The sequence below is a fragment of the Macaca nemestrina genome, chromosome 6, assembly GCF_043159975.1.
Source record: "Macaca nemestrina isolate mMacNem1 chromosome 6, mMacNem.hap1, whole genome shotgun sequence".
Taxonomy (NCBI): Eukaryota; Metazoa; Chordata; class Mammalia; order Primates; family Cercopithecidae; genus Macaca; species Macaca nemestrina.
Window position 1 is genome coordinate 104,806,087 of NC_092130.1, and position 15,841 is coordinate 104,821,927.

At 43.8% G+C, this 15,841-nt stretch overlaps 1 protein-coding gene across 1 annotated transcript in view; it reads right to left on the reverse strand.

Moving 5' to 3' along the window:
• The window catches only part of LOC105475177 (microtubule associated protein 1B), a 104,044-nt gene that overhangs the window by 30,251 nt on the left and 57,952 nt on the right, over window positions 1-15,841 (reverse strand). The gene's annotated exons all lie outside the window — the stretch shown is intronic.

Sequence of the window (15,841 nt, forward strand, 5' to 3'; positions counted from 1 at the left end):
GGTGCCAGCTTTCCTGCGGCAGGCGGGCGGGTTCTCAGCGCAGGCGACTGGGATGCTCACAAAGTTGCATATTTGGGGAATGCTTCACACTGGGAAACGGGCCAGGCATTCTGAAGGGAGGCCACCACCCTGGCTTGTAAAGGTCTCATTCAGTTGCTTCAGAAAAGAAGTTCCCAGGAAAGAAAGGCAGCCGGGTTCCAGCCTCTCTCCCCACCATTGTAGTCCGCATTCTCCATTCGACACTTCACAGGGAAACCCTTAGGCAGCCCCGTGAATAGTTAACTTTCCCGTGAATAGTTAACTTTGCATCGGTCTGAGGGCAGCAAAAGCGGGGGCTCAACCTGGAATGATTGTGTCGCTTATTGCTTCATAAGAAAAAGTCTTTGCGGGCTTCCCCACAAAACTCAGCATGATTGTGAAGCCTCGACCTGGGTCGGGGGCAGGGGCGGGGGCAGTGGAGAAGATTGTGTGTGACAAAAGGGGTCCGCGCCACCTCAGAATCAAAAGAGGACGGTCCGAGGACCCTCGAAGCAGCAGGGGCCTTGCAGACAATGAGACTTTTGTTTGTGTTCTCCCAAAGCTGTGTTTGGAACTCAGAAGGAAGCCTGCATTTTTTGGTATTGTGGGGATTTTATTCCTTTTTGAAAACGTGTCAGATTAATTGAACCTATGTGTCTTATAAGATTTGGCTTTTTTAGTAGCTTATGTTTTACTATATTCAATTGATTCTGAAATCTCTTAAAGCAAAACGTTATTATCTATGTATGTAAATTTCTAGGATGCTTGCGGGATCTCTTCTCCACAGAGTTTAGGATTCATCTACACACACACACACACACACACACACACACACACACACACAAGCACACACACCCCTCAGAGGCTTCGCCCTGGTTTTGGAAGAAGGAAATAGAAATGGCAGTTGAAGAATAAAGAAAGCCTCTGATTTGTACTCAGTATGAAAGGGAAATGATGAGGAGGGTCCTGAACTACTGGTAACCAGGACTGAGGGGCATGGCATGGGCAGGGGCTTTAGTCAGGAGAAAAGTCGTCCTGCCCCCATCTCTGCCTCTCTGCTCTGTCAGCTCCCACTGCCGCCCTCTCTTCACCTACCAACTACTCCCAGCCCCCTGCCCAGATTCAACAATGGAATAACTTACAATGTGAAGATTCTGGAGTTAGAGAGAAAAATATGTGAGATAAAAAAGGACTGGGTTGATTTAGCTGAAAGTAAAGTTTAGTCAATCGAGAAAGACCATAAGCACTAAATGTCTTGATTTTAAAGTCTGTTTTCAAGCCGGGCACGGTGGCTCATGCCTGTAATCCCAGGACTTTGGGAGGCCGAGGCAGGTGGATCACTTGAGGTCAGGAGTTTGAGACCAGCCTGGCCAACATGGTGAAACCCTGTCGCTACTAAAAACACAAAAATTAGCCAGGCATGGTGGTGCACGCCTGTAATCCCAGCTACTTGGGAGGCTGAGGTATGAGGATTGCTTGAACCCGGGAGGCAGAGGTTGCAGTGAGCTGAGATCACGCCACTGCACTCCAGCCTGGGCAACAGAGTGAGACTCCACCTCAAAAAATAAAAAACATAAAAACTAAAGTCTGTTTTCATTAGAAGGAAGAAGAGAAGGAGGGAGGGAGGGAGGAAGGAGGGAAGGAAGGAAAAAAGGGAGGGAGGAAGGGAAGGAAGAGAAAACGATAGCAGTCAGAGTTATTCAACTCAAGCTCTTTACCGAAGTGAATTTTTTTGAGAGGAAACCTCTAACCTCCGACCCTTTGTGCAAAAAACACTCCCAAGAGTAAAATGTAGCTAAACGGCAAAGAGCAAGAAATGAAAGGTGCTTGGTACAGGAACTAAGAATTAGCAACTAACCAACAGGTCTCCCAGTAGCTTGTAATAGCAGCTTTTGGTGTGAAATCATTTCCAGCTCCAGGCCTCCTTTCTGCAGAAACCCACATGGCAGGTAAAGCAAATGTGTGGTTGATTTGAAGAGAACGGGAGCTGGTGAGGCAGGAGGGGAGACGCCTGAAGCAGCAGAGGTTTGCAGTGAACCTTTTCTTCCAGAGCCCCTCACAGAAGTCCTCTCTATCCCTGTCAACTAACGTTGGGGCCCAGAGGCCTGGCAGGAAGGTTTCCCCAAAACTTCCTTTTCAGAGGGAGGAAAGGTGCCAGCAAATAAGGAAGCCTCGCGAGCAGCACAGAAGCCGGCTCCTGAGAGCCCCAGGTGGTTCTCCCTGTGCCCCTCTATCCCACCACATCATTTCTAAGCAAGAAAAACAGAGAGAAAGAGAAAGAGGTGAACATAGGCTACCCAGTAACCATGCTCTGCAGCTCTCCATCCCAGGTGCCCCTGCTTAGAGCTCCGGAGAGGGTCCAGGAGAAGGATCGAGGCAACCCAGCCTAACAGAAGACTTCCTTGGCTCCCCTGGAGCAAGAACCCACCTCGGCCCTGAGGGAGGACATGATCCCAAGGCACGGTGAGTCGCAAAACCCTCACCCCTGCCACAGAGGTACTGTTAGAAGACAAAGGTGCTAGGAGACTTGGTTCTAATGCCACGGATCCCCAAAGACCAAGAGCATCAGCACAGAAAACAGAAGGCCAGCTGTTACCAGGAAATTACACAGAATCTGTCTCCAGGGAAGTAAAATTCCTAGCCCTGGAGAGAGCTGGATTTCTCAGGGGTCCTCCGCATCAAATTAACTCCCCCAATCAACTCACTCATCTTTTCGCCTTCATCCGCTCTTGCACATCTCAGCCTGAGGCTTGGAAAAGAACTTTTTCTAGGCTGGGTGTCTCAGAGGCAACAGGGAACATGAGCAAAAAGGTGGCAAAAGCATAATTCAATATGCATGCTGGTTTTAAGGTCATGCACACGTTGGAGCACCTTCTATGTGCCAGGTGCCATCCCACCTGGGTCCAAAAATGACTGAATACAAGGCTAATACACAGAAACGGGTAGTGACAAAATCTAATCCTTTGATCACCAGAGAGTCCATCACCAGAATACAGCAATAAAACCTTACATGTGTAGAGCGCCTTAGAGTTGCCAAAGCATTTTGTCCTTCAGGTAGTTCTTTGTTTAGTCTCACAGCATTTTTATGAAGTAGTGGGGCAAATATTATCCTCTCTTCATGGATGAAAGAGCTGAGGTTTACCGACTTGACAGTGTGGAAGAACAGGCCTGGGGACCCTTGTCACGCTCCACGAGGCCACTCAAGGCCAAGGTCAGTGCTGTGACACTATTCCTTTCTCCTTTTCCTGATCCACTGCCATCCAAAATAAAGATTTTCAAGCTGTGATGCCAAGATTCTCCTTTGTAAGAGGTAAGTGTGCAGCCAGGGTTGGCTGCTGGTCAGTCAACGCCTGCTGAATTGCCTGGGTGTGTGTGAGTGTGTGCGCGCGCGCACGTGTGTGCGCACCCAGCAGGGCACTATGGCCTCCCACACACGTCCTGAGGGCAATTCCTTCTTGGTTTCTGCTGAACCATCAGCCAAGTTCTTTGCCACCTTCCCCCGATATTCCTAGAAATGACATTTCTTTTCTGTGGGAAATAAATTTTTGTTTATGCATCTGTTTCATCTCTGATATATGTTCCTGAATCTATGGCTCTCCAAATTTTGAACACTTGTTTTTTTAAGAGAATAAAAAAAACTCAAGTTCAGGAGACTTTGCAAATAATTTTCTTTAGTTTAAATAAAGTGATCATTGCTTGTGAGTTAGACAACATTTTTTTACCTTGGATATCTTTTGTGTTACAGGGAATTTAGTTATTACCCAACTTGAGTCTGTACCTAATTTTCTCTATACTTCCTGACCTTGTGGTTGTTAGTTTTCTTTTTTGTTGTCAGTGGTTTCAGTTTGGTTTTCCATGTGCAGGATTCTCATTTGACCTGCTTTCTAAAACCTCTCTTCGGTGTTTCTCTCCTACCCAGTCCCATTCTCTTAGGGTCCCCTCTTCCTTTTTTTCTTCTCCCTTTTAAAAATTCTCAAGGCAAAGGGATGAGAATCAAGGACATGAAGGGTTAAGGTGAAAGACAGGGGAAGGAAGAAGTTTGCTCCTTTTTTCTCTGTTTTATCCTCTGGCTGAAAGAAGCAGAAATAAATAACATAGATGGTGTTGAAACCTGGGCTCCCTGGAGGGCACCTAAGTAGAACCAGCAAAGCCCAATCCTGGCACCAGCTGTGGTTGATAAGATAGCCTAAGGGTCACATCTTCAACAAAGTACAGAAGCGACAGATTAAAAATAAAAATAAAAAAGGCACATGGAGTGAAGGGTGATGTAGTAACCTGTCAGGGGAGCCAACTCCAGGTGTCTTTAAATACAGTGACCAGCCTGGGCAGTATGATGAAACCCCATCTCTACAAAAAATACAAAAATTAGCCAGGCATGGTGGTGCACGCCTGTGATCTCAGCTACTCGGGAGGCTGAGCTGGGAGGATCACTGGAGCCTGGAAGGTCGAGGCTGTAGTGAGCCAAGATCACACCACTGCACTCCAGTCTGGGCAAGAGAGTGAAATCCTGTCAAAAGAAGGAAAGGGAGGAAAGAAGGAAGGAAGGAGGGAAGGAGGGAGGGAGGGAGGGAAGGGAAAAAGAGAGGAAGGGGGAAAGGGGGAAACGGGAAAGAGGGAAAGGGGGAAGGAAGGAAGGAAGGAAGGAAGGAAGGAAGGAAGGAAGGAAGGAAGGAAGGAAGGAAGGAAGGAAGGAGAGAGAGTTCAATGCCTACTCGTGTTGGTGTTTGCTTCACCATTTCCAAAGCACTTTCTTCTATGTCCACTTGCTTAAGCTCTAATGACAGGGTTCCAAGTTTCTGATCTGGTTTCCTCTAGGCTGAGACAAGGTGGGATCTGTGAGTGCCCTGTTCTCTAAGCAAAACCTGCTGCAGGCAAAGGAAAACACACATGCCCCTCATGCACAAGAAAGGAGTCTCCTCTTCTGCATGTAAAATTTCCAGCAGCCAAGAGGGAAATGTGGTCCCCGCAAGCCTAGCAGAAGGATTTGTTGCTCTTACAGAGTAAGACATCAGAATTTCCTCACCTCACAGAATGGGAGGACCTGAAGGAGTCTTGGCGACAATTTCACCCCCTCTCTCTTCCTCTTGTTTTACAGAAGAGAAAACCGAATCTCAAAGACGAGGAGTGGCCTGTCATAGGCTTTTCCTATGCATATTGTGGTCAGTTCTATTGGAGAGTGGGTACTAAAATACTAACACTACCTTTCACTTGTGATGGACTTTATGGTTTATACAATTTTTTATTTTCACAGTACCTCATTTGCATATCACGAAGGTCAATGTTTATCATTCTTCCTATTTTATAGATGGACAAATAGAAGCTGTTGGGACAGGTTCCTTAATAAGAGTTAGCTGTCTTGTAGCATCAGAGAGACAAAATAAGCTACTGAATTAAGATTTATCTGTTTAGTTATTTATTCATTTTGAGACAAGGTTTCTCTCTCTGTCACCCAGGCTGGAGTGCAGTGGTACAAACATGGCTCACTGCAGCCTTGACCTCCTGAGCTCCAGTGATTCTTCCACCTCAGCCTCCTAAATAGCTGGGACCACAGGCACAGGCCGCCATGGCTCGCTAATTTTTTGTACTTTTTGTAGAGATGGGGGTTTGCCATGTTGCCCAGGCTGGTCTCGAACTCCTGGGCTCAAGAAATCCTCCTGCCTTGGCCTCCCAAAGTGCTGGGATTACAGCTTGAGCCACCATGCCCAGCTGGAACTAGGTTTTAAATCCAGTCCACAGGACTCCTGATCCCTACTCTCTTTTCACTGTCACTCACTGCTTCTCAGATTGTTTTAAGTGTTTACAAGTTCCAGATCCTTAATTTTTAAGAATAAGATCTGAGATACATTTTCCTCAGAATGTTATAGAATAATCCCAGCATTTGGGATATGGATCTGGGAATCATTTTTGTGTTTTTTTTTTTTTTTTTTTTTTTTTTTGAGACGGAGTCTCGCTGTGTCTCCCAGGCTGGAGTGCAGTGGCGCGATCTCGGCTCACTGCAAGCTCTGCCTCCCGGGTTCACGCCATTCTCCCGCCTCAGCCTCCGAGTAGCTGGGAGTACAGGCGCCCGCCACCACGCCCGGCTAATTTTTTGTATTTTTAGTAGAGACGGGGTTTCACCGTGTTAGCCAGGATGGTCTTGATCTCCTGACCTCGTGATCCGCCCGTCTCGGCCTCCCAAAGTGCTGGGATTACAGGCTTGAGCCACCGCGCCCGGCCGGGAATCATTTTTGTTTTGAAGAAACCCCACGGTGTGCCAGGTGCCCTGTGCAGTATTAGGTAAAACCAAAAGATTACCTATATCAGCTATTCTTACCACAAAAAAGCCACTTTCACATGGTTCATCAATTAGACCTGATGAACCTTTGAGACTAGAGTAGGTTTCAGACACCTTTTTAAAAAAATCTTAATGGTCTTCTCCTGCTTTGTATTCCCCATTTATTAAAACAATGTGAATTGTTTTAGAAGACACGGTTTTCTGGAGGTTAGTTCAGGCAAATTCGTGCTATGTTCATAAACTGAGCACTGAGATTAAAACATGGATGAGATGCTCCCCGTATCCTGAAGAGATACGGTTTAAAGAGGAGACAGTGTTTTGACAGTTTCTAAATCAGGAATCATAAGTCATAAGGAGGGTCTGATACACAGCAGATGCGCAATCAATATTTCAAAAAGGAATGAATAAGAACAATGGCTAAGGTACATTCAAGACCTGCCCTGGGTCAAGACCTGACCTAAGCTCTTTATGTCTGTGATCTGATGTAATGTGCACATTAATGCTATGAGGAAGCCACTCTTGCCATTTCACAGAGGAGGAAAAGGTGGCACAGGGCAGTGGAACAACAGTGCAACAGTCTGCATTAGTTAGTAGTGGAACTGGGCTGGAGACCGGGTGTTCAGTATCCAAAGTCCTGGCTTTCAACTAATAAGCTATCCTAAAGGGAAGCAGGAAGACAGATGACAGAGAGTTTGCTTGGGGGCATGCTGAGTTTGAGGTCCCTGTAGGATCTCCAGATGGCTCTGTCCAATAAGAGGCAGAAACGTGGCTCTCATGCTTGGCACTAGGCTTGGCCAGAAACACAGATGATGAATACTTTATTGATTAATAACAACATAATAAGTGACCTCCTTTAAAATCATCCTCACATGATTTTTATGTATTTCTATCCTAATACCCGAACACACTGCTAGCATTATTTCCCCTGGGAGCAAATGTAATCATTAAAGGCTCAAACAACTTTTCCCAGGAAATATTGATTCTTGGAGTCATTTGATAGGTTTATCGGACATTTAATTTGCCATCCGACTCCTGACATTGATCAAATCCAGGGAAATGGTTGACCTTTCACCCTCGTCTGTTACTATCAAACCAAATCATCAGACTACTATTCGGTCTCAAAGCCAGCTGCCTTTTAAAAATAAAAATCAAATTAGTCTTTTTCGGTGTTTGGCTATTGAAAAGAAAACCACAAAAAAAAAAAAAAAAAAAAAGAAAACATGCAAATGGCTGACATAACACATATTAAACCTAGAATCTACTGATTTCCATCCCTCAGAAAGTTGTTAGCTCTAGGCCAAGGAGAAATAGTATGAGTTGATTTTTCCCTGGTAAAACTGTGAGGGGGACAATACCATTGGTAGTGGCAGCATCAGGCTGGGCCACAGCAACCAGCTTGGTGATTGGCCAGGAAGGGACTTCTTAAGGTCAAGATGCTGACCAAAAAGGATGAGGCTCAAGACCTGAGCTCTGGTCTTGGCTGAAGTGGTACCTCGGCTGCCACCATCTGTAATAAGTAATGTACAGGTGGACACTCAGGTCCTGCACCCCAGCCAGGATGAATAAATCTGGTCATGTCGTTACAGGATTTGACATATAGCCTTAGCCCAACCCAAGGGACCTGTGATTTTTGTTGTTTGTATGAATCGTGTTTATTCCTCCACTGCATCATTTCAAAGGGTGAGGTGGAGATGGCTCATTCGTAAGTGCCGACAGAATCAGCACCTATGGACTTCCTCTCTCCACGGTGCCTGTGATGTTGAGTCATGGCTGGAGGCCTGGCTGCCCAGAACAGCACACCCAGTTCCCAATGACCTTGGTTCTTCCCTCTTCCAGACCTGAAGGGTGATTCTCGGCACACCAGGGGCACAGTCCTGATTCTGCTTTCCTGTTCTTTACCCTCAGTTACAGGCCCTGTCTGGGAAGCCAAAATGATGTCTCACTTAAAGCCTAGTTCTCAACTTCTCCCATTTGGGTTTGATTGAATCCCAAACACATTTCTTCCACTTTAAAAAAAAAAAATTTTTTTGAGGGAGGGTCTCATTCTGTTGCCCAGGCTAGAATGGCATAAATATGGCCCCCTGCAGCCTCGACCTCCTGGGCTCAAGCAATCCTCCCAACTCAGCATCTCCAAGTAGCTCACACTACAGGTGTGTGCCACCATGCCCAGCTAATTTCTTTTGTTTTTTGTAGAGATGGGGTCTCACTATGTTGCCCAGGCTAGTCTCAAACTCTTGGGCTCAAGTGATCCTCCCACCTCAGCCTCCCAAAGTGCTGGGATTACAAGTGTGAGCCACTGCAGCTGTCCTTCTTACACTGTTAAATGCCTTTTCTTTAAACTCTTGGCCCACAGATGGTCTTTCAATACCTCTACTGCATCTTCAGGCACTATCCTTTGCTATGTTAATCTCAAAAATAGCCCCCGAAAAGCCATCATATTTGCTCATGTTTTCCTCTTTACTATACTCCTTTTCCTTATTCTGAGCAGGAAAGACTTAAGTCTTTTCCCCCTTTCCCTTTAACCTTTCCTGCTCTCTTTATGTTGTCCTGACATGCAGCAGCAAGAGAAGGGTGTTACTTTTGAAGACTTTGATAAGCTACGTGAACATAAAGCTTTGGGCAGATATTTTAGCTCTATATATTAAGCTTTATTTTATTTTATTTTATTTTTGAGATGGAATTTTTCTCTTGTTGCCCAGGCTGGAATACAGTGGCACAGTCTCGGCTTACTGCAACCTCTGCCTCCTGGGTTCAAGCTATTTTCCTGCCTCAGCCTCCCGACTACCTGGGATTACAGGCACCTGCCACCACACCTGGATAATTTTTTTGTATTTTTAGTAGAAACAGGGTTTCTTTTTTTTTTTTTTTTTTTTTTGAGACGGAGTCTCACTCTGTCACCCAGGCTGGAGTACAGTGGCCGGATCTCAGCTCACTGCAAGCTCTGTCTCCCAGGTTTATGCCATTCTCCTGCCTCAGCCTCCCAAGTAGCTGGGACTACAGGCGCCCGCCACCTCGCCCGGCTAGTTTTGTTTTGTTTTTTGTTTTTTTTTTTTTGTATTTTTAGTAGAGACGGGGTTTCACCGTGTTAGCCAGGATGGTCTCGATCTCCTGACCTCGTAATCCGCCCGTCTCGGCCTCCCAAAGTGCTGGGATTACAGGCTTGAGCCACCGCACCCGGCCTGAAACAGGGTTTCAACACATTGGCCAGGCTGGTCTCAAACTCCCGATCTCAGGGGATCCACCCACCTCAGCCTCCCAGGGTGCTGGGATTACAGGCGTGAACAACCACGTCTGGCTATATTAAACATTAAAGAGGACCATGCAACAAGGTCTTGGCAGGTAAACTGTTCTGACCACCTCTTCAGAGGCTCTGCCACAGGGGATGCTGAGCCACTGTGTATGGGATAGTCCCAGCTCCTCTCGGTGGGCAGAAGCAGGATAAATTTAATAGAACTTTCTCCAACTAAACCCTTCACTACTTCTCCCTCAACCAAATCCAAACCCTATATTTCAGCAGTAAAATATTTATTAAAAGGCTAAAAAAATATATTTAGTAAAGGGTAAACACTTGCACGAACTATTGAGTACTGTCTTGGAAACATCATACAGAATTGACCTTCTTGTAAGCTTCCCTTCATATCACTGTTTTTACTGTAGATAAAGAGATGTGAAACCCAGCTTGCTGCTGACTCAGGCCTATGGAGAATCATACTTTGACCAGTAGGATGCAGGCCCTTGGGTTTTAAATTAGCCATTGAGTTTTTCATTTCACCTAATAGCATTCAGCTTAAAGAGCCATACTACTAAAGCTTACATGACATAAACCGGAAATTTACAATGCTGATGTGTTCATTTAATTTCCACTAACAGGAATCTAAATTTTTAGTAAATCGGATATTCATGCCAGTTGGTCACTGCATTCATTTTTTGCCCTACTGGGATACTTTGCTTGAAGGTTGTTTTAAATAAAGAGCGTTGTTTGGTGATAGAATTTACTGTGCCATAAAATAAGGCATCATACCCACTTAAATCTAATCCATTTTTTACATGTCCAGCTCATAATTTTATTTCCTCCTGGAATATCTCTCTGTCCACTTCAATTCTCAGAGTTGTCTCTTACCCCCCAATTTCTGGGATAGCAGTTAAGAGTCTCTATACTACATAGCTCAATTAGAGGAAGTACGTAGTGTTTATATGAGCTATTGCCTCCAACCAACTTATAAGACTCTAGTTAACAAAATGCTTTCACATACTTTCATGTATCTCTCATTGAACTTCCTGTGAAGGTGGCAATTTCTATGTAAACCTTACAGGGCTTAGATCCGAGCCTTCCACCTATAGGGATTCAGGTGATGACGATCTTTTGCAAAACAGGAGAACTAAAAATACACATACCCGTAGTTACACACAAACACTCACTCCATTTCTGAGTGGGATTTACCATAATAGTGTGGATTGAAATGTGTGTGTGATTCAGTCCACACTATTATGTTAAATCCCACTCAGAGGGATTTAACAAGCCAAGTAAGCAATCAAAGTGTGATTTGCTTACTTTGTCTTTAGAAGTAAGCAAATCAGGAGATCTACCTTCAGGATCTGAAAAATACACACCCAGGCCATCATTAGCAGAAAGCCCACTGCTGTGCATAAATAACTAAAAAGAAGACACTGCCTAGCTCTTTCCAAGTGATTAGGGCCAAAAACTGCCCCAAAGTTTCAGGAGTTGTGTGTCTGGTTTTCTCACACGCCCATTGGATTTTGCCTGTGGTCATTCTGCCACCCCGTAAGATCTCTTAAGGAATTAAAATTAGGCATCACTAGAAAGATTTCATTTTGATTTTATATTCAACTACAAGGTCTTCACAAGGTCACTATTAAAGGGGTGCCACAGCATGTCCCCAAACCACATTTTTTGCTGAAGGTTAATTTCTTACCTTAACAATGTACTTTTTATTTATTTTAAGATGAATATCATTGACCTCTGGGAGATTATAACTGAAAGAATACATCTGCTTATTTAGGAAAATGTGATGTAGTAAACCAAAGGAATTCTGGGCCATATATTTAATCATAGTTTACTTAACAAACAGAGATTTGTTTCTGAGGCAATTCAACCAAATCTGACCAATGGGCATTTTCAAGGCATTGATAAACATACTCTGAACCAACAGACGTAGCTCTCCTGAGAAACAGGTCTGAAACCCTTGACAAAGAGCAAGTCAAACAAGGCAGTCAAATAAATTCTATCCTCTTCTATCTTCTTTTTAAAAAGACTGAAATTTTAGTTTAAAATGAGTTCAAGGAGGGAGGGAAATAATCTGGAGACTTTGAGGAAACTTGCCCTTGAGCAAATCCCCAGATTTTAATTTACATGAGAAGTAACAAGTTCTCATAAGAAAGGCAGTATGCATAAAATCACTTTCTACATTCCTGTCTTGCATTAGTCTCCATTGGGTATTTTGTATGTATTTATATACACTTGGAATATATGCAGTGATCCATATGTATGCTAATCAAAGTTCTTACAATGTATTACTCTTTGCTCTTTCACAAATTAAATAGTATAAATTGGGAGCACAGTTTGTCCCTGTAAAAATGCCAACAGGTAAGCCGGCCCTAGAGAAAAATGGACCAAATCAAGCTCTGCCAGAGCTCTGGAGTATAACTGAAAGAACATAGGATTTCTGCCCAGAAAGCAACACTGAACACCTCATTTATTTTGAGGTAGAGGTTGTAGCTGGAGAAGCTGGAAGGTGAGATGGAGCACCCTAAGGTTGCAGAGGGCACCACTGCTCAGCGTAAACTCAGATATCTGGAAAATGCAAGGCTTCAAAATTAAGGATTGGAAAGGCAGGAGCTGAGCAAGCCTGAGGCCCTCCTCAGCTCAGGGTCTTGGCCAAGTGACAGGAGCTGGACAGGGGCAGGAGCCAAGTGGAGGAGCAGTGCTTTCTGTGGGTCAGCTATCCCTCCAGAGGAGAGCCGAACCACATTCCCGACTCCAGTTCACTTTTTTCTCATAGTTCTTAAACAACAGAAGATGATGCCTTAATGTGTTATCTATATCGCCCTGAAAAATACCTGCATTTCCTTCTGTCATATCGAATCAAATTCATTATAAAATTTCCTGTTTCATATCTACAAAATTGCTCTAAAGAATGTTACATTTTTATTTTTAAAAAGTAAGGGTTATTGGGGGAAAGAAAGTCTACTTATCAATACTTCTTTTGATTCCAATGACAAAGTAAAAAATATATTTCCCATTCTCTTTCAATATAAAATGTCTGTGCACTCTTGCTTTGTTAGACAAAGCATTCCTTTAATATCTTGGTCTGTTTTTATTTGATTTAAAGAATGACAGTTGCAAAAGGATATCTAACAGAACACTAGAGGTACACAGCTTGGCACATACAAAATATTCTGAATGAGTCTTTCCCTTATAGATGGATGATTCTTTTAAGTGGGCTCAGTTGTGTGCTTTCCCCCGTTTGCATCTGACTCTTGTGGTCAACTGAGAAGTGTCCTGTTCAGAAAAGTAGTAGAGAGAGAACCAGCTCATACTGTACTATTAATATTTTCTGGAAGCTCTGATAATAACTTTGGAGTTTCATCTTAACTTGCTAACTTTCTAGTCCTTGGGGGTAAAATTTTTGCTTCTTGTTTTAAAAAAATTCAATTAACAAATTACAAACTATGAGATAGATGCAGTGAAAATCAACCCAAATAGGAAATTCTGCTCACTTATTTTCCATACGACTTGCATGGACCAGGAAGGTGGTAATTTAGCAGAACGCTAAACCATGATGTAAATGTGGATCCCCTGTTTCCCTTTGTTCCTCCTCTCTCTTTTGTAATGTCTGCATTTTGGCATTTCTGCATTGCCTCTTTGGTTTCAGAGCTTTCTCACCGAGCCATTTCCCGTGGAAAAAAAAAAAAAAGAAGAAGAAGAAGGAATATAGCAATTAGCATACATTATGTGGCTGTACCAAAAGCTATACTCACAAACATGTCTGCATGACAGACAAGTGGGCTGTGTTTCGTCTTGTTTCCTGGACTGCCCCGTCCTGCCCACAGCCTGCCATTTGCCAACAGAAGATGCCACCCCTTCCCTTCCTCCGCCATCAGCTTTCCCAGCACTGCGCAGCCAGTAAGCTTGCTGGCTCAAAGTACTACTTAATGAGTTTTTAATTCAGTTTTGACTCTGGATCCCAGCCAGCTACTGCTGCCTGGGGCTTGCATTTCCCTTTACACATCCTCAGCGAATAGTCATAAAGACAAGACGCTTCACTGTTGGATTTCTACAGGGAGGATTAGCTAGGCCTCAGGCCTCACATTATCGCCAGGTCTTGCTGGCTGCAGACAAAAAAAGGGCTAAAGGGAGTTATCTCACAGAGCCAGGGGAAGAATCAGGGAGACACCTCTGAGTGCTGGGAAGCTGCTGTCTCAGCCTCTCTAGGGAGTGAACACTGCTCTGTTATCAGTGGGCCACAGTTCAGTGAGAACTAAACTACATGGAATATTTTGGAGGCCAAATTCACATGCGTTTTTACAAACAGATGCCCATTGTGTACTGGGATCCTGGAATACTCCTCTCCACCAAGGTTCCAGTGGCCACTTCTTTCTCTCCCCAGAGGCTGGAAAGGGGTCTGCACGCTGCCCTTACCTCCCTGGATTCTGCTGACGATCATGAAAAAGTCAATGCTGCTTGGGGAGGCTCTGTATAAGCCACAGAAGCTATTACTCTAGGAGAAAATGTTGAAGAAACTCTCTGAGGCTTAAAGTGCTGGGATATGCCTTGTACATGATGTAGTTTCTCCCACATTTGCCAAACCACAGCTAGCATATTACAGTGTAAAATTTCAGGGCCTGGGACTTGCAGCCAGAAGACCTGGGTTTAAGTCTTCTTGCCACTAGTAACATTTGGAGCAAGTGACACTGAGCCCTGTCTATTAAATGGGGATAATAATAATGCCTACTCTAAGAGTTGTTGTGAGGGTAGAACATGATGGGATCTCAGAGCTATTGAAATGTTTGCTATCACTAGGATTTCTCCCTTCTAGTCTATCTGGTTCTACAGTTAGGCTTTGCAGCTTGCTCTATCATAGCACGTAGCATGCTCTATCAGGGTGTCTCCTAACATGCAGTACATGTTCTACTGGCAGTATGCAAGATTGAGGTGACACACTGATGAGCTTTTTCACATTTTAATAGTAATGTATATTTTGTATATAGTGAATATGTTTAGGGTTATACGGCACTGCTTTTTCATCTAGGATAGTGATATAGTCCTGTTCAATAAATGGCTAAGTGAACTAATGATCATTACATCCTATCCTCTTGTTTAGTGGAGGGGAAAACTGAGCCCAAGAGGTCATGTGACTTGCTTGAGGTCCTGTTCCTGGTTTTTGGCCAGGAACAGGACTGTTGGTTGTTCTTGGTTCTTCCTCCCGGCCACAGAATCCTTCGGGATCATTGAATCGTATAAGTAACATCTCTATTAGTGTTTTAACCAACTGATGTACAACATTTTAAATTCTGATTTATTTTAGATACTGGGTCTGCGGACTTGACTATATTGTATGACTTAAGTATCTATTCCGTCATTTATTTATTCATTCATTCAACAAATATACATTAGGAACTTCCTCTATGCCAGGTCCTGGAGATATAGTGGTCAGCAAGACTTACATTCTAGTAGGGACAGAGGAGCAAAAATAAACAAATAATTAAGACAATTATCAGACAGTGATTGGCAAAGAATTAAAATATGGACATGTGAAAAAAAACAAACTGGGTGACTATATTTTGACCAGGGGACCGAGAAAGATTAAGGTCAAGAAATCCACTACAAATTAACTGACAAAATTACCTTTTATTTCTAAAGTGTAGGCTTCAGTGGGTCCTGTACTTTGGTTTTAGCCTTTCAAGGGTCTCATGGTATTAAAATAGCGACAGTAGGACACTGTATCGTACAAGACATACATGTCCAATTGCTAACAGGTGAACCCAATTGAAAAGAGGGAAAAAACAAACAAGGAAGAAAGGAAAGAGAGTCTTCCAAGAAAAATACTCATTCATGGGTAAATATCACCTATGAATATCACCTATGAAGAGAGAGAGATAAAACTCCCTAACAAATAAATACTAAAATTGTTTGAACAAAGTACTCTTGCAAGCAAAAACACGCAGGGAAAGCAATGTTCACCCAACAGACTGAGAGCTCTTCTGTTTAAGACCACACAGGCCTTACCCTGTCCCTGAAGATAGGCAGAGGAGCTGGAACTGAGGTCCCACCCACCTCAGAATGGATGTCTTACTTAATTACTGAAGACAACTGTATTGGTTCCCTGGTTACCCTCCATGTGATTTCCATGATCCTTTGCCTCTGTCATATCAGGCATGAGCTCTACGACTCATACAAGAAAGTTGGCACTAGCAAAGAGATGACCTTGCAACATTACCAGGGAAGCAGTTCCCATCCAGCCCATCATCAGCCCCTTTTTAAACTGTAAGAAGAGACCCAGAGAATAGCCAAATTAGTGTCATTCAATG